The sequence below is a fragment of the Pongo abelii genome, chromosome 17, assembly GCF_028885655.2.
Source record: "Pongo abelii isolate AG06213 chromosome 17, NHGRI_mPonAbe1-v2.0_pri, whole genome shotgun sequence".
NCBI lineage: Eukaryota > Metazoa > Chordata > Mammalia > Primates > Hominidae > Pongo > Pongo abelii.
In genome coordinates this window covers 80,008,843-80,032,356 of record NC_072002.2, presented here as the reverse complement: position 1 = coordinate 80,032,356, position 23,514 = coordinate 80,008,843, and the positions used below count along the sequence as shown (strand labels likewise).

Below are 23,514 nucleotides of genomic sequence, written 5' to 3'. Positions count from 1 at the left end.
TATTCCTAAATATGTTAAATATAGAGTTATCAAGCAATCCAGCAATTCCACTCATGTATATACTTGAAAAAATTGAAAATATGTTTACACAAAAACTTGCTATATACTATATATGTTTAGAGACACGTTATTTATTGCTAGTAACAAAGTAGACAGCTCAAATGCCTATCAACTAATTAACAAATGAGCAAAATATGATATATCCATAGAGTGGAATATTATTTAACCATAAAAATAACGTGTACTAAAGTATGGGTGAACTTTGAAGAAACTATAGTAAATGGAAGAAGCTAGAAAGAAAAGGCCACATATTTCAGGATTCTATGTATGTTTCATGTCCAGGATAGGCACGTTGATAGAGACAGAAAGCAAAGTAGTAGCTGCCAGGGGCTGGGGAGAGGAGAAACAGGGAATGGCTGCTAATGGGCACAGGTTTTATTTATGGGGGTTATAAAATGCTCTAAAATTAAATAGTAGTTGCACAATGCTGTAAAAGTACCAAAAAAGAATCACTGAATTGCACATTTTAAAAGAGTGAATTTTATGGTATGTAATTTATATATCAATAAAGCTGTTTTTAAATGACTGTAAAAATAGTGTCACAATCTCTTGCCAAGTTTCCATATCTGAATCAGCTTTATGTTGGAATCTGTATATAGATGGAGAGGTCAGATCTTCAGGAAGAAACACTCTTACAATATTTTGCCAAGTGTTTATAAAAAAATAGTTCTCATTTCTTCCAAAGGAATAATTGCTATTTATTTGAGAACTATACAGTCAAGAAAGTGTAAAGCCCAATTATTTTGAGAATTGTTGGATGTATTGTTCAAGTTTACATTAATCTCCAGTGTTCCAAACCTCATCGTGACTCCATATTTGAGTGGGGACATATATAGAAATATAGGAAACAAATGAAATCCTGGCTGCGATGTAGCTCACAGTGAGTCCACTGGACCCATGGAACCACCGCTATTTATTCTTCCAGTTCCTGAAATTATAGTTGCAATGGGATACTTGGTCATTAATAGAATCCCCATATTAATTAGTTTCTTTACCTGTGGGGTAAGAGCTATTGTAATAGAGAAGGGTAAGTGGAAGTCCATAAATTAGGATCTAATACTTAGATGAGTTTGAGGTAATACACAGTCATCTTTCAGGATCCATTTGGCTTTTGTAGGGTCACACTGGTAAATTAAAATGATACATAATGAGAACCACTGGCCCTTTATCTTTTTGTTGTAGGACTAGCACTAATCTGCAATATATTTTATTTGTTTTTCTGCTGATAAGAGGGTGAGCATACCTGTTTTAAAGACACTATAGCTAGAATGATGAACACAGCCTTGGTTCATTATATGTAGTGACTGATATGGCAAATGCATTCTTTCCCATCTCTGTCAGAATGGAGAATCCAAAAGCATTACCTTCAATAGAAATAGACATAGAATACATTTTTGGTCTCTTTTCCAAAGTTTGTTCATTCTTCTGCCCCTTGTTATAGTCACAGGGACCTAGACAATGTATTTTGTGGAATATCACTTTGATCCACCATATTGATGACACCATGTTAATCAGATTTGTTGAGCAAGTTGACAGGTGTATGAGGAAACTTTGGGAGACAAAGGGTCTCCACACAATGAAAGATAAACCCTGTGAAAATTCAGGACATTGTCACAAAATACATTTTTAGAAAAATACTGATATACTTCAATTGCAAGACTTTTGCAAATTGCAAATACAATTGCAATCACTTACACCTTCCCCCAGTAAGATGGAAGTATAATGTCTGGTAGGTCTTTTTGGATTATGCATACAGCATCCTCCCTTAGGAGTCCTAAAACCTGGGCTGTTTTCACATTTTGTGAAGCAGAAGTAGTAGTAATTTCATCTTTATTGTATAATTTTACTGAAATTGATTCATTTTGGAGTACAGATATGCTTTTGTTAGTTGCAAAATATGCCTCAGGAAGCACTATTATCTGAGGATTGGTAAACATATTTGATGAAGCAACACATTATCACACATAATATTGCACCTGATCAAGGTTTTTTTGTTTTGTTTTATTTTGTTTTTATAGCCAAAGAGATGTAACATTAGGCAGGTGACAAGGAGATCCACTGGAGTTGTCACATGCTCACCATCCAGTAGCTGCCAGCCTAGTAATGAAACATGTTCTAATACACAATTGAAGTCCTCACTTGGAGTCCAGTCTGCAATAGTTGTTACAACGTTCATTCTAAACCAATGACCATTATAGAATTTTGTGTCCATAATAAGTAATAAATACAAGTGTCTTGGGACACAATTAAGAAATTTTGCTTTTTATTGTTACAACTTTGGGCTCTGCAGATTTAAAGATCCTGGCTGCAGAGGGAAAATACTTTCACTAGGGGACATAGAACAATTCTCAGTAACTACACCTACCACCTACTCACTTCAATATCCTTGTGCTTAGAGATGATTAGACAAATAAGTCAACATCTCGTAATGCTACTTGATCTTGATAATTAGAAGGGGGAAGGTCTGTTGTTATGCAATGAACAGGGAAGAATATTTTGTACGTTGGTGATATAATTTGATATTTCTTTGTAATATCTCATTTGCTTTATTTTAAATGGACAGGATCACTAGCTCCAGCTTGATAAGGGCATGGTGACTTGACTGGTGTATCAGATGCCTTAAAGATGAGGGTCTAAGTTTAAGTAAACTTTATTCCCAGGGACACTAGCCAAGGGTGGGTAGAATCTAGAATGAGCATCAGAAGATGGTGATAATGAATATTAGTTTCATCTGGAGAGAAAGATACAACATCCCATTAACCCTTCCCTTTAAAGATTCACCAGGAAAAATGCTCACCAGAATCACAGAGGAGCCTATTCCTGAACTGAGAAGAATAGTTTAGAATATGGTGGATGCTATGTTGTGCCAGTCAGAACCTTTTCCACCTTCAGGACTGACACATTAATTCCTCTATTTTCTGTTAATGTTGTTGGCTGAGAGCTTTTGGCTAAATTTCTCTTTAAGAATTTGTTCCTCTGAAAAGTGCTGTCATTCTCAATATTACACCTCTTTCCTTATACAACCCACAGCCAATGACCGGTGATGCAGAGTAATGATGGCCCAGTTCCTTTGCTTTGATTTATGACAATATGAAGAATGATTTCAATTCCAGAGCTCTCCACAATGTTTGCTGAGGTCTTTTGGCAATTTCTCTTTTTACGCAATGCTGCTTCCTTTAGTGCCAGGTGATCATCCTGTGAGAATTCTTATTAACATTCTCTCATCTCAGAGGCTTGGTTTGAGAGAAACCAATCTTGACAGAGAAAGAAGAGGCTCTTCATCTTAGTCTGACTGTTGTACAAGCAACTTTGATGCTTGGCTTCTGTGAGTCAACAAATAAAATTCATTCATATCAACTATGGCAGACCAAGACGTACAGAACCAGTGGCAGACATCGAGAGGAGAATCTCAGTCACAGCCCTTGGGATTTTAAGGGAAAGTGAAAGTAAAAGTTAAAGTAAAATTGTCCTTTTAACTAGTAGCTCTTTTAATGCTATGGGGCCATGGTAGGGACTAAATGTATGTTGACCGCTTATTTGTTTACCATGTGACCTGAACTGCTCATCATAAACTAAATATGGTTTGATCTATCTGCCTACAAAGTCAAGTGCAAATATTTTTAAACTTGATGAGGGAAAAAAAAGGCTTGGAGAAGTTATCTATAGATGGACCCCTTGGGATGTGTTCAGAGTGTCAGAACTTTTTTTTTCTATTGGAAGAGACTAATTTTAAGGATTAATTGGAAAAGGTGACCTTTCCATTCAATGTTCTTTCCCAGTCAGCTCAGCGCTTTTTCAGTGGGCTTATATAAAAACAGCCATGAAGGCAGTGATGGATTGTATATGTGAGTTTAGCAACTTAGATATGACTTCACTAAAGCTGACTAGTTTAATATCCAGCTTGATAGCCACTGCTACCTATCTTGAGCACCAACCCACGTGAAAGAGTCAATGTTGTTACCAGGCATTAGATGGCAGACTGGTTTCCCCACAACATGAGTTCACATTAAGTGGGTTTAGTGATGAATTAACAGAAAACACAGCCGATCTTTCACTGCCTTTGAGACATAAATATTAAAGACCAAAAGGGAAACTTCAATAAGTTCCAAATTAAAAAAAATTAAACAATAATGCAAAATTAGAATACAAAAACATTCTATGCAACATGTATAAAATGAATAAGAAAACTTTACACAATAAAACAAACAATTTAGCAATTAAAATTATTCATAATTAAAAAGGATATGCAATATGGAACATATAATATTTATAAAATCACAACAATGAGTAATTTATACATGTAAATTTGTGGAAGAAAATAAGACTGGGCTTTGTTAGTCCCCCTCCTTCACTATTTATAGCCATGACTGCTTGCAATTTTCTTTACTCACTGGACTCTTTGGAATTTATGAAAATTTTCGCCTGCTGAATAACAAGTAATTGATAATAAATGGTTTATAAGTTAAGCTTATGTGATGTCTCAAAATGAAATGTAAATTTTTAGCGTTAATTGAATGAATTATTTTAAAACAAAACATAAAGAAAGCCTTCAGCATTCAATTTGAAAAATAAGAGAAAGGATGAAAAACTAAATATAACGAAATCAGGATAAATAAAATTATGAATAAATATTTTAAAATCAGTTTATAAAATGTGGAAAATATTTAAATTGATCATTAAATCTAAAAATATAACATAAATATTAAACTAGATGAACTTCTTGCAAGTGAATATAGTTTAGCTTGATGCATTGTATTACTCCATTTGCACACTGCTATGAAGATATATTTAAGACTGAGTAATTTATAAAGAAAAGAGGTTTAATTGACTCATAGTTCCACATGGCTGGGAAGGCCTCAGGAAACTTACAATCATGGCACAAGGCACTCCTTCACAGGGCAGCAGGAGAGACAATGAGTGCCACCAGAGGAAATGCCAGAAGCTTATAAAACAATCAGATCTCATGAGCTATCACTCACTATTCTGAGAACAGCATGGGGTAAACCACTCTTACAGTCCAATCACTTCCCACCAAGTCCCTCCTGGGACCTGGGGATTATTGGAACTACAATTCAGGATTATACTTGGTGGGGACACAGTCAACCCTATCATTCTGCCCCTGGCCACTCCTAAATCTCATGTACTCACTTTTTGAAACACAATCATGCCTTTCCAACAGTCCCTCAAAGTCTTAGCTTATTCCAGCATTAACACAAAAGTCCAAGTCCAAAGTCTCATTTGTGATGAGGAATGTCCCTTCTGCCTATGAGCCTGTAAAATCAAAAGCAAGTTAGTTACTTCCTAGATACAATGAGGGTACAGGCATTGGGTAAATACATCCATCCCAAATGGGACAAATTGGCCAAAATGAAGGGGCTACAGTCCCCATGCAAGTCTGAAATCCAGTGAGGTAGTCAAATCATAAAGCTCCAAAATAATCTCCTTTGACTCCATGACTCTCATTCAGGTTAAGCTGATACAAGAAGTGGGCCTTGGGCATCTCCACCCCTGTGGCTTTTTGCAGGGTACAGCCCCTCTCCTGGCTGCTTTCCTGGGTTGGTGTTGAGTGTCTATGGCTTTTCCAGGCAGACAGTGCAAGCTGTCTGTGGATTTAAAATTCTGTGGTCTGGAGGACAGTGGCCCTTCCTCACAGCACCGTGTGCCCCAGTGGGGACTCTGCGTGGGGGCTCCCACCCCAAATTTCCCTTCTGCACTGCCCTAAAGGATGTTCTCCATGAGGGCTCCACCCCTGCAGCAAACTTCTGCCTCGACATCCAGGTGTTTCCATACATCTTCTGAAAATCTAGGCAGAAGTTCCCAAACCTCGATTCTTGACTTTTGTGAACCCACATGCTCAACATGACATGGAAGTCACCAAGGATTGGGGCTTCCACCCTCTGAAACAATGGCCTGAGCCATACCTTGGCTCTGTTTAACCATGGCTGGAATTGAAGAAGCTGGAACACAGGACACCATGTCCTGAGGCTGCGCAGAGAAGCAGGGGCCCCCTGGACCCAGACCACAAAACCATTTCTTCCTTCTAAGCCCCCAGGCCTGTAATGGAAGGCGCTGCCATGAAAGTTTCTGACATGCCTTTGAGACATTTTCCCCATTGTCTTGGTGATTAACAATCATCTCCTCATTACTTATGCAAATTTCTGCAGCAAGCTTGATTTTCTCCCAGAATTTTTTTTTTCTGTCACATCATCAGGCATTTCTGTCACATCATCAGACATTTTCCAAACTATTATGCTCTACTTCCTCCTGAACCCTTTGCCACTTAGAAATTTCTTCTGCCAGATACTGTAAATCATTTCTCTCAAGTTCAAAGTTCTACAGATCTCTAGGGCAGGGATAAAATGCCACCAGTCTCTTTATTAAAGCATAGCAAGAATGACCTTTTGTCCAGTTCCCAACAAGTTCCTCATCTCCATCTGAGACCATCTCAGCCTGGACTTTATTGTCCATATCACTTTCAGCATTTTGCTCAATGCCATTCAACTGGTCTCTAGGAAGTTTCAAACTTTCTGACATTTTTCTGTCTTCTTCTGAGCTCTCCAAATTTTTCAATGTCTGCCTGTTACCCAGTTCCAAAGTCGCTTTCACATTTTTAGATATCCTTACAGCAGTGCCCCAATCCCAATATCAATGTACTGTATTAGTCTGTTCTCATGCTGCTATGAAGAAACAACCAAGACTGGGTGATTTATAAAGAAAATAGGTTTAATTGATTAACAGTTCTGCATGGCTGGGATGGCCTTAGGAAACTCACAATCATGATGGAATGCACCTCTTCACAGAGGTGCAGGAAAATGAATGTCGGCAAGGAAAATGTCAAATGTTTATAAAACCATCAGATCTCATGAGAATTCACTATTGCAAGAAAAGCATGATCCAATCACTTCCCACTGGGTACCTCCTATCACACTTGGGGATTGTGGAAACGAAAATTCAAGATGAGATTTGCGTGGGGACACAGTCAAACCATATCAGGCATCATTAGGTAGAAGAGTTCCACCAATGTCTTTGAGACTAATTTTCTAGAATTTCATCTTGTGCCTGCTTACATCTACGCTGACTCAGGCATGTTAAATCTCACCAAGTATATACAGGAAATAGATTATTCATACTCAGATTATATTTCCTTCTCGGAATGTAATGTAGAGGATTCACTTCACTGAAACTGCATGGACCAAGACTAGCACAAACGTTTCCCATAATGAAAATAAAATAGTAGATGTTTCCATTTTCATCACTTGGTAACATCTGTCATTCACTTCACCATTTCAACTTTTCCACAAGTTCAATTTCACAAATGTCATTTCATTACTTACTGCAACAACGTTAAAATTTGCTAAAAATACATTCAACTCCATTTTGCAAAAAGAAAGGTACTTAAACACAGCTTTGGACTACTTTGGACTGGAAAAAAACATGAGTTAAATCTTTCTTATTTCTGAATAGAGTTTAGAACTCAGAAAACATTAAAAATGCAATACGTTAAAAGCATATGAGTAAAGATACTTTCAAAATGAGCAATGCAAATAGTTTGCCAACATTTCAAAAATGCTCTCCTCTATAAGCAAAAAAAGAAAAAAGCTCATTCCATCATAATAAACAATCAATGTTCTACACTTAAACAGGCAAGGATGAATAAAGAAACTAAGCAAAATAAGGATTTTTCTTAAAGCACCTGAGAGTGTCATCCTAAAGACACTCTAAAATAAAAGGAAACAAGTGTGATATAGGCACACTGTTTGGAGATATACCATTTTAATATGTCTGAAGAATCATGAAAATTGTAAGATGCCTTCAACCAGTAATTCTATGGCTAAGAGCTATTTTAGATAAAATACTGTATAATCATTTTCATATAAATTCTCATCTGGAGAAATTTACCTAAATGAATTTATACATATAATGATCATAAATATTATTTGTAAAATAAAAACATTCAGTCTGTACTCAATAAATTATACTTTATCATGTAGAATAATAAAACTTTAAATTATATTTTAAATAATCTTTAATAATATATGAAAATGAACATGAATATAATATGAAAATATGTATATATTTTGTATCATTGATTTATTGTGCCTATAATTCAAAGAAAAAGATCAACATAAACAGTAGCAAAAAGAAGAGTTAAAAAAAAACCTTTGACACAGAGATTTGCAGCAATTTTGGAATGATAGGTTTATATAATTTTACTCTACATATATTTCTACATTTCCATGTTACCTTCATTAGGCTAGTATTATTTTATAATATATTTATACATATTTATGTGTGTTCATGTCTATATATGTGTGTTTGTATGTACATATGTTTTATGTCTTAGTTTATTTTTTGTAGGCTGCTAACTCGTCATTGTTTATGGGAATAAAGGAATAAAAAATCCAAAATTTATTTTTTATTTAAAAATACATGCAGTCACAGGAATGCATTTGTATTTGGAAATGTGAAGTTTTTGTTCAGTGCCAATTCCCTTAGGCTCAGCCTACTTTGTCCATGTTTGGATGTACCTAGTGATGTTTCCTTTAAAATATAGTCTTCATTACATTAAAAAAAGTCAACAGGGTCTAGGTCTGGATGTCTAAGTGTATGTAATGTTTTTCTTTTCAGCTAGAATCATGCATGGGCTTGTTTTGTTTTGTTTTGTTTTGTTTTACGTATAGCAGAGAAATAATGCAAACAGTGGAAACAACTGGGAAGATAAATGGCAAGTCAAGTGCAATAACTATTAAGAATTAGTGATTATCATTTATTATAAGGGCTCCTCTCTTAAAAACGTGCCCTAGAGCATCTGAAAATCACAAATGGCTAAAAACTTGAGATTGATGTCAGATGTAGAGAGAAGTATTGTATTCTTTTTTCTAATATCTTCCTCAGATCTTATTCCAGAACTAATCCTTAGTGGATAATGTCATACACTGACCCTAGAAATCAAGTTATGGTCATGTGGAAGTATTGCTTGGAGGTCTTTAAATTAGTAACAGGTCCTGTATGACAATTTTTTTTTCAGTGAAAGTGATTTTGAACACAAGCTGCCATGGCTACAGGCAACTTTTAATTATCCACCAAGGGGAAAAAAGAGAAAGTATTACAGCAAAATGTTGATCCTTTCTTACCTTCATAAAAAAAGATATAGGAAATGAATTGCATGAGGGCCAAAAAAAGGAAATGGTGAAAAACTATTGGTTAACTTTGAGTGAAGAGTTTAAGTTTACAACAGAAAGAAAAAATACTCAGGGGAAAATAGGCTTTTGAGAGGAAACTTTTGGGGGATCTCATATATTACAGTGTTGTTTGTTTCTTTGTTTTTGCCTAGAATATGTGATGGAGATTTAGGATGTGGAGGGAAGTTGAAGTGACTATACAGGTAGCTAAGATCAAAGGCTTATTCGCTTATGAATATGTTGCCTTTTGAATAAAATCTCTGAAAATTCATTAAAAAAATTTCAGGAAGTAGAACTCTGTAATATGACTTGTGTTTTAGACAAAACGTTTGTATTAAGTTGTGAAGAATGAATTGAAGAATTCCAGGACAGAGACAAGGTGACAATTAGGAATTTTTCCAACAGTCTCAGTGAAAAATTTGAGAATCAGAACAAAGGAAGTGGCAGGGAGAATATGTAAGGAACAGAGATAAAATGAAGTAAAATCAAGAGTAAGTGACATTTTGTAAGGTATGTAATGATAATGAAAAACTTTCTGCCTTAAGTAGTAATAGGATTGATGGTAGTACGCCCTTGCCTGTTAATAAACGTGTCGGGCCTGATCACCCCAATATTCTGGGAAAGCAACCAATTTGCTGGGGAGGTAGTCACTTTAATTTTGGATATGTTGAATTTGACGCGATTGTAGGACATAGAGATGGAAGGTGACCATGGATACATTAAATATAAAGCTTAGAGTTTAGAGAAGACTTAGTGTTTAGGGAAGGGTTAGAAAAATGTAAATACTAGCTTATAGCCAATATCTTCATTTATTCTAGCTTTTTCTGACTATGTCAGAAAATATGACCTAGCGAAATATATTAAAATCAAATAATATAATAGAACACATGGCAGTATTTTCCGCAGTATTTTAAGTAAAGTAATTTTTAGCCATGGGATAGCTATATAATTTTGAATTTAAGTAAAGGAATGTGAATATCTAAAAGAGGAGCACGCTTGTCAAATTCTCACTGTTTACTGTTTATCTACTATAAAAGAGAGCTGAGTGTTCGGTAACTTTCCATTTTCATTCCAATCTGAGACCTACATAGGATGCAATCTGTGCCCAACTTTGGGAGTTGTTAGTTACATCAAAACATTGACTTGACAGTTGCTGAGTCCTAGAAGTTTGACATTAGACAGTGCCTTATTAACTCTAAATTTTCTCTCAGAAATGACTGGACTATGTGATCATTCAGATTCTTTTTAGATCCGACATTTAATCTGTTTTTTTTTCTGAAAACTTATATAACATGGAAGATAAGACTATCATTTCTAGGAATTAAAACATTTAGAGTGGTGATATTAAAGTCATTTGATATTTGGAAAACAAAATGAGAAATAAAATATGCTAATCTATATTACCAGTTAATTATAACTATGAACAATCAAACTGAGCACTGTTGGCCTCCTGGTATAAATTAACCAAACTGCAATGTATAAGCAAGGTGGAAATAAGCAGTCTCAGGCATATGTCTTCTGATAGCCATACAGGTACTTAATGGATTTTCTAGATCATTCCATTCGAATAACCTCTGTAAAAGAAACTGGGTTCCATACTTGCAAGTGACAGAACAGCCAGTGAATACGAGTAAATGCTGCGAAGGTGAAAACAATATGTTTTCTCCATATAGTAAATAAAATGTAAGTAATACATGGTATCTAGATGTTTTACTTGAGTTACCAAAGAGCTTAGTTGGGCTTTTTTGAAACACCAAAGGGATCAAGGCCAGTCTACATACACACATATGACTACTATATATTCCAAAACTTTAAGAACTCTGTGGCCACTAAAATGTGCCTTTCTTTTCAGAGCATCTAGTGAGTGTATAGGTAACAAACACAAACCTACAGGATATAGAAGTTAAAAAAGGGCAAAGGAAGTCATTTCACCACACTAGTAATAAACATGACACCTGCAAGAGAGTAGATTCTAGAATAAAGTAAACAGCTGGATGGCTTCTGAATGACTTAGAAAAGAAATTCATGCTCACTACAAGTTTAAGTGGAGTTAATAGCAGACCTTATGATCAGCAGATAATCATATTACTATATATGGAATGTTCAAGCTTAGGCAAAGTATTTGTTACCATTCCTAACAATGTAGATTTAGGCAACACAAAGAAATATCAAGCACATATTGTAATAAGTAAGTGGATTAGTGATTCAGTATATTTCTTAATGCTCTTAAAAATATTTGAAGTGAACTAATAAATTTATGTGAACTAGGAATTGTCTTTTTTAGAAATATGTAGCAAATGCATTTCTATGTCATTTTTAGAAATGTTTCTATATTTTAATAATATTTGCCCCAATATATGTTAATAAACTGATTTACCAACTAAATGAATGATTGGAATGAAAAATGGAAAAGATGCAAGTAATTTTTGTGACTATTATTATTTGATACTAACAGCAAGTATTTTATGTGACAAAATTATTATGTATGTGTAGAATGTGTGTAATCATACTGCATTATCTGTGTGTATGTGCTGGAACATTGATTCAAAACACAATATGAATTAAATGGTGATTAATGTTAGTTCATAATATTAGGTTTTAATATCTAACTATAAAACAAGGAAGAAATGCATTTTGGATAGGAGAAATGTGTGAGGTTTAAGGGTGCATGAAGACTTGCTGTCAACTGAGCACATGTGAGAAAATGTTTGTCCAAAACTTGCCTAAAATGAAAGTAAGATTACTATGAGTTAAATTTGAAATGGCCATCAAAGTCTTTATATAAACTTAGGCTGTAATTACAATTAGAGTGTCTACAACAATAAGAAGAGAAAATATTACTCTTTTTTCTGTTAGCTAGACCATGCTTAGGATATGCATGTATTTCTTGATATTTCACAAGTGATATTAGCCCTATTACTTCATTGTTTCACTGTATTAGTAAAGAATAAATGTAATACAGGGGAATTACAAACTTACTTAGATTAAAAATATACTTTTTTTCTATAAAACAAAAGTTTTAGGGCAAATATGACAGGTGGCTTTCAAAATTTGGAAGGAATGTTATTTAAAAAGGATATATATGTTTTCTCTATAATGCTCATTGATGGAACTGGCATTAGGAACGCTACCAGAAGACAGATTAATTAGTTAGATAACTAATGAAAGATTTGGGTGTTAAAAAAGATTAAAATGTACCATTGCTTTTCACTAGCTGGTCTTAATAAATGTGTAAAATATATAGGCAAAAACAATTATAATACAATCTAACTAAGGGGTCTTTAAAAAGTCAGTCCAAAAGCTCCAAAAAATGATGACAAAAAATGGGGCTCCATCTGTGTCTGTGACATTCAGAGGAAGCTTTATGGTGGAATGCTTGGATAAGTATTCATTTATTTCAAATACATTTAAAAATAGCCAAGTGGAAGACTTTTAAATAATTTTATTCCTCAATTACATGCAACAGTCCTCAATTTTAGAATAAACTTAAAAGCTCTCAAAATATTTTTAATATGGATTCCTACTGTTTCCATACAAACATAATTATTAGCTTTATTCAAGTAAGTTATATTCAAAATATATATAATATTTTAAAAAGTTTCAAAGTTTATTTATTATTTGTCCTTATATGGACCTCTTCAGCCTTTCAAATGACATCTAGTCAAGGCCTGAGGTTTATTTTTAACCTATTATTATTTTTTCTCATTTTCTTAAATAATTTTTCTGGCCAGATGCATTATATTAAGATTTTCAGTTTCTATACAGACTAACTGCTGAAATCATGGCAATATTTTCCCACTTGAAATTATTCAAGTGGGAAGAGAATGCTCAGGTGACAAAATATTTTTGGTCAGCTACATAATGAACTTTGATAGCAAAGAGCATTCAAAAGAGAAAATATTTGATGCTGCAAAGTCACATATTTATTTTCTTATGGAGAATAAAATAAGAAATTGCAAAATTAAGGAAAAGTATGATTTATAAACAGAACATGACAGTGACTGTCAAAAGCATTTTATCTAGTGATATGTTCTATTAACTAGATCCAACTGTAAGAATGCAAGTCTATTTTTTTTTATCTTATGTTTACCTGGGGAACCAAAGAGCTCCCTATTGTAAAACTGTGGCTTATAACATTTTTTAAAGATGATTTCCGTTTTTGGAACTGCTTTTTTATCATTTGGTTTTTAAAAGCTAAAGGATTGATACTACCACTGTTCTAAAATTACACAATCATATTTCTAATAACTGCTCACATGACTGGGCACTAAAATAAAACAGGCAACTGGCCATTATAGTTATTTTAATTTCTGTGGATACTGTTTACTTTTCCTTGATCTTGAGGCACTATATTGTCTACTTATATACCCTTGTATACCTATTATTTCTAGTTGTCATTAAATTATGGGATTCTTAAAGAAAAATATATATGATACTCTGTGATAGATATTGGAAATATACAGCCAAATAAGATAAAATGGCAGCTCTCTAAGAGCTCAGAGTTATACAGGGGAGATAGAATTTAAATAGATAAATTACTAAAACCTATAATAATGGGCTTGAAGTATGGAGAAGGCAATGTATTCGTGCAAAGCAGTGAGATATTAAGCCTATCTGAGTCCATAGATAAGGAGAACTTTCTCAAGTAGGTAATATTTAAAATGGGCTTAACATGATATCTTCCCAAATTTCAGAATTAATACAATGATTATTTTTACAAATGGTAAACAAAAATTTGATGATCAAAAATAATCTAGTTGTTTATTTTCAAGATTCTAGTTCATGATTTGACACTTGCAAATGTCATAAGCCCTCCTATTTATCTGTCTTTAAGTTCTTCCATTTTCCCTGTGTCATTGACAAAATTAAGAAATTGTTAAGCTATACGTATTTGAGAAATGAATACATGAATGAAATGTTGACTAGAAAACACAATGATCACATGTCTAAGTTTTAGATTGACATTGTTCAAATAATTTTCTTATCATAATAGAAAAATGATGTTTTGAGAAAAATGTACAAGAAACATGTAAAAGGACACATTTTGTTTCTAAGATAAAATAAAAATCCTATATTAGTTTTCCCTATTATCAAAGATATTGGTTGATCATATCAAATGAACTCAGAGGATCTTTCCTATAGTATGTTCCATGGAACAGAGGATGGGTGGAGCAAATGATAATGTAGATGCTACACTCAGACATTCCATGTGCTGAATTCTGCTTATTGGAAACAGCTATGGCCTTTGTCTCATCACAGGAACATACTCCATCCTCTTCCAGACGTGTTGATCTGTTAATCCTCCCAAAAGGAGAGAAGAGATATTAGTATGCAAATAAAGTCCCCTAGTTTTCTTTCCCTTTCATGACATAACTGAAATAACTTTGAGACATGTTCAGCACTCTCTGTCCAAGTCCACTAGTAAAATTTAGTTACCGTTGTCCACAGCGGTAATTTGCTTGACAATGCAGCTTTCTGAAATATCTTTCTTTCCCTATGTTACTTCCTTCCCTCCCCTGCTAATGTAGGATCAACTCTTAAATAGAATGCATGCATTTGTATCCTTCAGAGTCTTCTTAGGAAACCTCAACCAAGATGGAGTATTAATAATCATTTATTCATATTTTTGAAGGAAAAAGAAAATTTATTTTATGTTTTAAAGAGTTTGTACAAAGTTAGGGAAAGTTTTTTTTTAAGTTTCTTTACTGTGTCACCTGATGAGGCTGGTGATAGATAAGTTATGTGATATGAGCCATTTTACATTGTGTAATAATGTTTCACAAACTTATTTGACCATAGATTCATTTTCATTTTGGTAAGTACATTTTTAGGGCCATTCCATGATACAATCTTTAGAACAAGTTGCTTTTGAAGAAGAGTGACGTTTTTATCTTTCCTTAATGCTGTTAGTGTCTCCGTCTTTCAAACTTCAAGACCATGGACACCCAAATGTACCTTTACTGCCTTTCCCTGAGTCTGTCTCTACTATTAAAGTCACTAGCCAATCCTAAATAAAATTAAGAAACATTTCTGTCACTTACTCTCCACTTTATTATTATTGTTTTTGGTGTGTTTTTAGGTTGACCCCTTCATGTCGGACTTAGTTCTGGCTCTTCATAATCATGGCATCATTTCAAAATTTTCTAGGATGTCTGAAAGTGCTATTATTCATATTAGCCCAAATGAGAAAGGAAGTTGGAGAGATTTTATTCTGGTATAAAACAGGAGATTTGCCTCCCAAATTGACGCATCACCTCTATCTGCTCATGTATGCGTTTCTCTTCTACCAGAGTTTAAGTTATTCTTGAGGACGAGTAATGACCAATATATTTCTATTTTACTCAGGTTGGTACTATAAAAAGAATAATATGTGAAAGCATTGCAAGAGTAAAATGTCCTTTCCTCCTTCTCCTTTTTCTTCTTTGATAATAAAGAATATTGCATTGGCAAATAATTCAATGTTCCAGAACCTGTGAACAATATTGACGTTTGACCTCTTTGTATGCTATAAAAGCAGGCAGCTTGAACAAACACAAAATATAGTTTGAATAACAGCAAAAAGTTGATAACGTGATAGTTACATTTCCATTAAGTATTTCCTTGCTATATTCAATATCAACTACCTCTGAGATATCCTAATAGTCATTTAAATGATGGGCTTTAAAATGGTTTTATGCTGGGCATGGTGGCTCCTTCCTTTAATCCCAGCATTTTGGGAGTCCAAGGCAGGCGGATCACGAGCTCAGGAGTTTGAGACCAGCTTCGTCAATATGGTGAAACCCCATCTCTACTAAAAGTACAAAAATTAGCCAGGCATGGTGGCGGGAACCTGTATTCCCAGCTACTCCGGAAGCTGAGGTAGAAGAATCGCTTGAACCCAGGACACGGAGGTTGCAGTGAGCCGAGATCACGCCACTACACTCCAGCCTGGGTAATAAAGTGAGACTTCATCTCAAAAAAAAAAAAAGAAAAGAAAAAATAACAACAAAAAATGGTTTTATAAGCTTGTTATTTGACAAACAATTTGGGAATACATTATTTGAGAATTTAGTTTCAATTTCACAAATAAAAAGTAATACTTATATTTTATGTACAAATGAATAATTTGCAAAAGTTGCACTATTTTAGTGCATGTATCTCCAACATTGTATGTCCCAGAATTTCTTAATAAATTTGGGTTTCTTCTAAATTACTTATTATTTCCCTCCAAAATAAGTACATATATCCACCTGCTTTCTTTAGCTGAGCAGAACTATCAGATTCCTAAATATCACTTTATTCATAAATGATAAATTATTCATTGAATAAATAAGTATTATATTTCACATTTGTGTCTGGAATGTGTTAATGTTATAAGCAGTTGAATAGAATCTAGGTTAGTCTCCCAAGAATAAAGGAAAAAATATGAAAGACATTCAATCTCATGGGAAAAAATACAGAATATGTTAGAAAACCAAAACTATAACTTAAAGGTACATAGATTTGTAACTTGCATTATATAAATGACATAAAATGGTCTGGAATTGAGATTTTGAGAAAATTCACAAATGATTATTTTGGAGACTCTTGGACCCTCAAGATTGACAGACAGAGTGCCTCTCCTCATTCCCACATATACAAAGAAATGCTTCCAGGAGGTGAATTTAATACAACAAAAGGAGGAGACATTGTTGGAGAAAGCAGTATGGTGATCCCAATTCCATCTACTGGAAAAGGGGGAGAGAAGGAGCTACCACCTCACGTCAAGAGAAAGCAAATGTAATAAAATCAGTGGAGAGGTTCACTTGAGTCACCTACACTGATGTACAATTCACTGCTAGTTAGCCTGTACTCAAGGTATAAAAGGCTATGAGAAGTGGTCTATGACAAAAAAAAAATTGGAAAATAGCTTTCTTTCCAGAATTTGTCGAGATAAAAAACACATTTGTGTTTCACAGGAGCCAAGTCAGTCCACGTGGAAGGAAGAGCCAGTCTGTATGTCTTAGGCTGTGTCCAAAAACACTGCACGGAGAGCTGAGGTAATTATCAGGGAGATGGGTGATGGTAGAGAGCCAAAAGTTGCCTAAATCTAGTGGGATGTGTTATACTAAATGTTGGGTACAAGCCCCCCAAAATCTGGCCACAAACTGGCCCCAAAACTGGCCATAAACAAAATCTCTGCAGCACTGTGACATGTTCATGATGGCCATGATGCCCATGCTGGAAGGTTGTGGGTTTACTGGAATGAGGGTAAGGAACACCTGGCCCGCCCAGGGTGGAAAACCACTTAAAGGCATTCTTAAGCCACAAACAATAGCATGAACAATCTGTGCCTTAAGGACATGCTCCTGCTGCAGTTAACTAGCCCAATCTATCCCTTTAGTTCAGCCCATCCCTTGGTTTCCCATAAGGGATACTTTTAGTTAATTTAATATCTATAGAAACAATGCTAATGACTGGCTTGCTGTTAATAAATATGTGGGTAAATCTCTGTTCAGGGCTCTTAGCTCTGAAGGCTGTGAGACCCCTGATTTCCCACTTCACACCTCTATATTTCTGTGTGTGTTTCTTTAATTCCTCTAGCGCCGCTGGGTTAGGGTCTCCCCGACCGAGCTGGTCTCGGCAACCAACCCCAACCAGAAAAGAGTTGGCTTTGCCTCTTGGAAAGGACAGAGGAGAGATTCCCAGCAATGGAATGAACTGCAAAACCACCCATTAACATGCCCCAAAGAGAAAGCTTCCACTTTAAATATCCACTAAGTTAATTGATGATAACTTTTCATGGCAGTTCTTGTAAAGAGAAGACCTTTCTCTTCTTCCTTGAACTTGTTCCAAGCCCTGGAAATTTTGGCTAGTGAGATACAGGTAGAAAAGTAGAGGCCCACAGAAAGAAGAAGAGAACGTGCTGACTACACCTCATTTTTGTCAAAGCATTTCTAGAGGTAGGTACAATTGGAAGGATGGTTAACACCTCAAATTGAAAATGGCTTTAAAATATCTGTTATAATTGGGCATTAAAGTTGCTAAACTAAAACTGTCTTCTGTGACGTTAAATTGTTGTAGTATGTCTAATTCCAAAAGATTGACCAATGGTCATATGGAACCTGCCTAAGTTTGTATTTAAGTTCAGGTGAAGAAGAAAGTCCACTGAATATTTTTAAGAGATGAGAGAGACATGAATAGAGCTCCTTCCCATTCTCTCCTGCACATCATACCCTTATTTTTCTGTGACTGTTTTGCTAAGCACTGATGATCTGGAGATGTACTGTTGTACCTGATACTGCTTCTGCTCTATAGCAGCTCACAGACTTACTTAAATTAACATATTTAAAGATGTTTAGACTATTGTGTGTAATAAATGTAAGTAATACTTGCTGTAATTATAGTGATTAGAAAGTGCACACAAAATACATACTAAATAGTATCTAATCGGATGGAGGATAGGTGTTCAAGGAATTTCCTACTATTATGGTTACATTAGAACAAGATTTTACAGGATTAATAAAAGACCTTTGGATGCACATGAATGAGCAGGTAATCCAAATGTCATGTGCAAAGATATTAAACACAAAAAAGGAAGGCGCATTTTCAGACATGTTATAAGATTTTGCCTTGTTTGTATTCTGCTCTTTCTTAATAGACTAAATAATACCCCATAGTAGATGCCTTACTTAAAGTAATAATTTATAACCAGAATAATATTTTAATGGGAAGAACAAGATGCTTATCTATTAGCCCTGAATTTTTCTACCAGCTAACTTTTGACTTTGAGCAATTTATGAAATATCGCAAGGCCTTAATTTTCTCATCTTCAAAGCAGAACAGTTGCCCAGAGTATTTTTCAACTCCAATTATTCACAATTGTATCATTTTATCGTTTGGTGGTAAGATAGGTTTTTAGGAATAATTAAAATCATCACTATGGTATTAGTGATATATAACATAAAAATAGAAAGGGCTACTTGATGTTTAAAAGGAAAATATTTCATTTAAACCTTTAATATCATCACAATTTATCTAATAATCTGTTTCAAGAGTAATCAAGGTGATCCATGTAAATAAGTAGATTATCTCCTTGGTTTCTGCCAATGAAGGTTAACAAAATCCACAATATTTCAGACCTTCAGAATGCAATAAAATGCCATAAAGAAATTGATCATGAAGCTAAATTAGCTGAACTCCCCCTTGAACCCTGTTTTTCTTTTGATAAGAAAAACAAATCAGGGGACTTTCCTTGAATTACAAAAAGAATAAAAAGTAAATCAGGACACCTTTTTTTTTAAAAAAAATAACCCTCCCAGGTTCGAGACAATGAGATCATCTCAAATGCAGCAATATTCAGTTTTGTAGAAATTGCCAAATATGTTGAAACTTGTGGTACCAGTGATACATGATTTATTAAGAGCTAACTTAATAAGAATTAATACAGTATCTATCACCAAAGTAAGAATAAATTCAAACACGCTGTTTAGGACTAAGCAATTTTCTTCAAATGTTTGCCATTTATTTAAGCATTTATTCATTTGACAATACTTTTTTGAGCAATACTGTTTGACCAGCCTTATGCTAGGTATTGGGAATGTAGTTATGATCAAGACTAAAAGTATCCTTACCCTTATATAAGGAGCTTGCATTATATCATGGAAAAACTAAACAAGTAATTATTTAAAGTTCCAGTGTACATGTGCAGGATGTGCAGGTTAGTTACATAGGTAAACGTGTGCCACGGTGGGTTGCTCCACCTATCAACCCATCACCTAAGTATTAAGCCCAGCATGCATTAGCTATTTTTCCTGACGCTCTCCTCTGTACCCACTGGACAGGCCCCAGTGTGTGTTGTTCCCCTCCCTTTGTCTATGTGTTCACACTGTTTAGTTCCCAGTTATTAGTGAGAACATGAAGTGTTTGGTTTTCTGTTCCTGTGTTAGTTTAGTTTGCTGAGGATAATGGCTTCCAGTTCCATCCATGTCCCTGCAAAGGATATGATCTCATTCTTTTTTATGGCTGCATAGTATTCCATGGTGTATATGTATCACATTTTCTTTATCCAGTCTATCACTGATGGGAATTTGGATTGATTCCATGTCTTAAAACTAAACAAGTAATTATTTAAGTAAAAAGTTATGATAAATGCCATAAAAAGAATAAACAATTTAGTATACCTCAGGGCACCTGATTTGCATAAGGATGTCTTAAAAAGGGCTTCAGGGACACCACCTTGAGGAAATATAATCTGAACTGAGAAGGAAAAGTAAGGGTGAGCCAGTCCTGAAAAGACGCGAGTCAACCCAAAGTAACAAAAAATAAACACAACCTAGAAATAGATCCAAATATGGATTAAGTCATAGGGTAGTCTATCATCAGCAGAGTCTGTAACTTAATATTCTTGTAACCTTGAAATTGGCCACAGTAAATTATTAAAATTACAGATAAAAATACCATCCCTTTAGTATCCCATTCTATCCTGAACAATCCCAGCCAAAGCAATTCTGTCAAAATCTGGATGATATAAGCTTTTGTTTATTGTTGTTCCACAATCATTGTTAAAACCAATGATCACAGAGATAAAGAATATCAACATATTAGACATCCACTGCAAACAAACCATGGTATATGGAAGAAAAATAGGAAAACCTTTGGGTGAGTTTTGTCTCTAACAGGTAAAGCTACTGAATATATTTTCCTTTCTCAGCCCAGCATTCAACTCTCCCATGCTATTGAATTTGCCAGTTCTGTTGCAATTGTTCCTAAACAACCTTCAGTGGTGTCATCTACGTTGTGAATGACTTAATATAGCAGAAAAACATTTACACTGGATCCAGAGAAATCCTGACTTGAATAAAAGACTGCATTATTACCAGCTATAATGAATCCAGGGTGTAATTATATACAAGAGTGGCAAACATATTTTTGCAGTGTTCTGACAGTAATAACCCGAGGTACTGTACATATGCTTGTAATTCTTGTCCCAGTCAAGCTGGAATTCATAGTTGATCATTTGGTATTTAGATTAGAGGTCAATTATGAAAATATAAGCTGGGTATGGGAAAAGTCACACACACAATACATAACACAGATGGTCAAAGAGATATCTAGCTCAGCTATCTACAAAGTTTTTCTTCTGTCATTTAAAAAAAAATATATAAAACATCATCTTTTAAATGGTTTAAATGTATGAATAGGCACAAGATTTGGCCCAAATTAGGTAGTGGATAAAGGTGTGTGTTTTGTTGTTGTTTTTCAGACTATTTCTGTGGAATGTATCTACACAGCACACAAAATTTACCACTTTACAGTTTTCTGTTTTTCAGCTTACTTCAGGGCTCAGATAACTTTTAATATTTGTTTGAAATAAATGCATGATTTCCATTATTTTGCTATTTATTTAATTTTTAGTCAAGAAAATATTTTCGAAAAAATATTGTATTTTAGACCTCATAATTAACAATGTTAAAATTTTGATAAAAGGATTATAAACATTAACAATCAAATTAAAGCAGCATTTTGTGATCTTTCTTATCCCTATAAAATAATCCTATGATACTGATTTGGATAATACGCATGTTAAGAAAATATTTTCAAATTCAGTATAACAATGATTTGATATTCAAAGATTATAAACAATAGCATAACACCAATATAAATAAAAAAGAGTAACTAGACTCTGTGAGTGTACTGTCTTGGGAAACATTTATTCCTATAGGTATTCCTTGGAAAGGAATTTTTCAGAACTATTATATCATATATCTTTCTCAGAAGAAAAATAACAAAGGAAAAGTCATTCCACATAGAAAAAGCACTAGAGGATATGCAAATATACTGAAAATGCAGTCATGTTTCTTTCTATCCTCCCAAGGGTTTGCTACCCTTTGAGCACAACTGTCATTTCAAATTCTTGCCAATGTAGGCATAACATATAACTCAATTTTATTATCAACGTACTGCCCAATAAAATAGATTGAAATTCTTGATGGGAAGGAAAACAACATTTTATGAAACACTTGCTTATAATTACTGTCATCATTATTGACCATTTATGGGAAGATATTTTGACTTTTGAGTTATCATATTATACGTTATATTCTTATATAATCTTTTTCTTCCCCTAGAGTGCAACTAAATGCATGTATTGAAACCTGGATCTAATGAGATCGTGAAGATATCATTTTACTAATCTTTTATTTATGTCCCACACTTGGTAGGGCACAATTCAGAGAAAGCAATAAACATTATCTGTTAATTATTGAGTTGCCAGAATTTTTCATTTTTAGGAATACAAGATTTGTAGACATCCTAAAGAAAAATAAATTAATAAAACTTTTCCAAATTAGCCAGATGACACATTAAAACAGAATAAAAAGCAAAGCCAAAAGTTGATGTTTGTTTGGTTGCGTTCTGATCACAGACACTTGAAACCTTTGCTCTATGTAAAACATTGAAAATAAGTGAAAAGATAGCTACATGTTTTTATTAAGCTATCTTCACACCCCTCCCCACCTACGAGAATTTCCTAGTATTATACAAATGTGAAGATTCACACTTAGCCCAGGATAGGAGAGAGAATGATTGTGATTATCTGTCATTGTTAAAGCTTTCAGTGTTCAATTACCATGAAATGTATGTATGGAATCCCACTGAGTAAGTCTAAGACACTGTTAGATCTGTATAATGTTACCCATTCAAATAGGTTATTTTCACAATGTAGTAATGAGCACAGGGAAGACATACTCACTTGTTGAAGGGATGTTGGGCTATGTGATCTACTGCAGTCATAGTACATTTACATTTCGACTCAAATTGTTTTATCACTTGGCATTTTTTCTTCCTTTTAAAAAATAAGTTTCCAATATGCTATGTAGGAAGTTGATATCTTAAGCTATTATAAGCTCACAGTTACTACTAAGATATTTTGAAATACTTTGTCAGAATTTGGAGGAAGGTCACAAAAGACAAGTAAAAGGTATGCCAAATGGAAAATATTCTCCTGAAGCCAGAAAAATAGTGTTTGCTATCTGAAGACTGGAGAGGCATACCAAAAAAGTCTGTCTAGTTCACAATTTCTCTAAAGTTAGAACCTATTTTTGAGTATCTCATCCTTGAGTATGTGAGTCATTCAATAGGGTTTCTTCGGTTAACTAAAATTACACATAATTATATTCTAATTTAAACATTCATTCACAGTTAAAATTAAGTATTCTATGTATACATTATGAATAAGAAGAAATTAAAGAGTAAATTTAGAAATAACTTTATGACCTATATTTATTCACCCAATCAACAATTATTTCTTAAA

At 34.2% G+C, this 23,514-nt stretch overlaps 1 long non-coding RNA gene across 6 annotated transcripts in view; it reads left to right on the top strand.

The window, feature by feature from the left end:
- The window catches only part of LOC129051616 (uncharacterized), a 45,428-nt gene that overhangs the window by 3,473 nt on the left and 18,441 nt on the right, over nt 1–23,514 (top strand). For 5 of the 6 annotated variants that reach the window (XR_008515990.2, XR_010137606.1, XR_008515991.2 and 2 more), the window contains exons 2-3: nt 17,180–17,260; nt 18,010–18,163. This is a non-coding gene — a long non-coding RNA (uncharacterized LOC129051616). Of the gene's footprint in view, nt 1–17,179; nt 17,261–18,009; nt 18,164–20,913; nt 21,080–23,514 lie in introns of those variants that run through there. The other variant, XR_008515988.2, reaches the window with a different exon arrangement.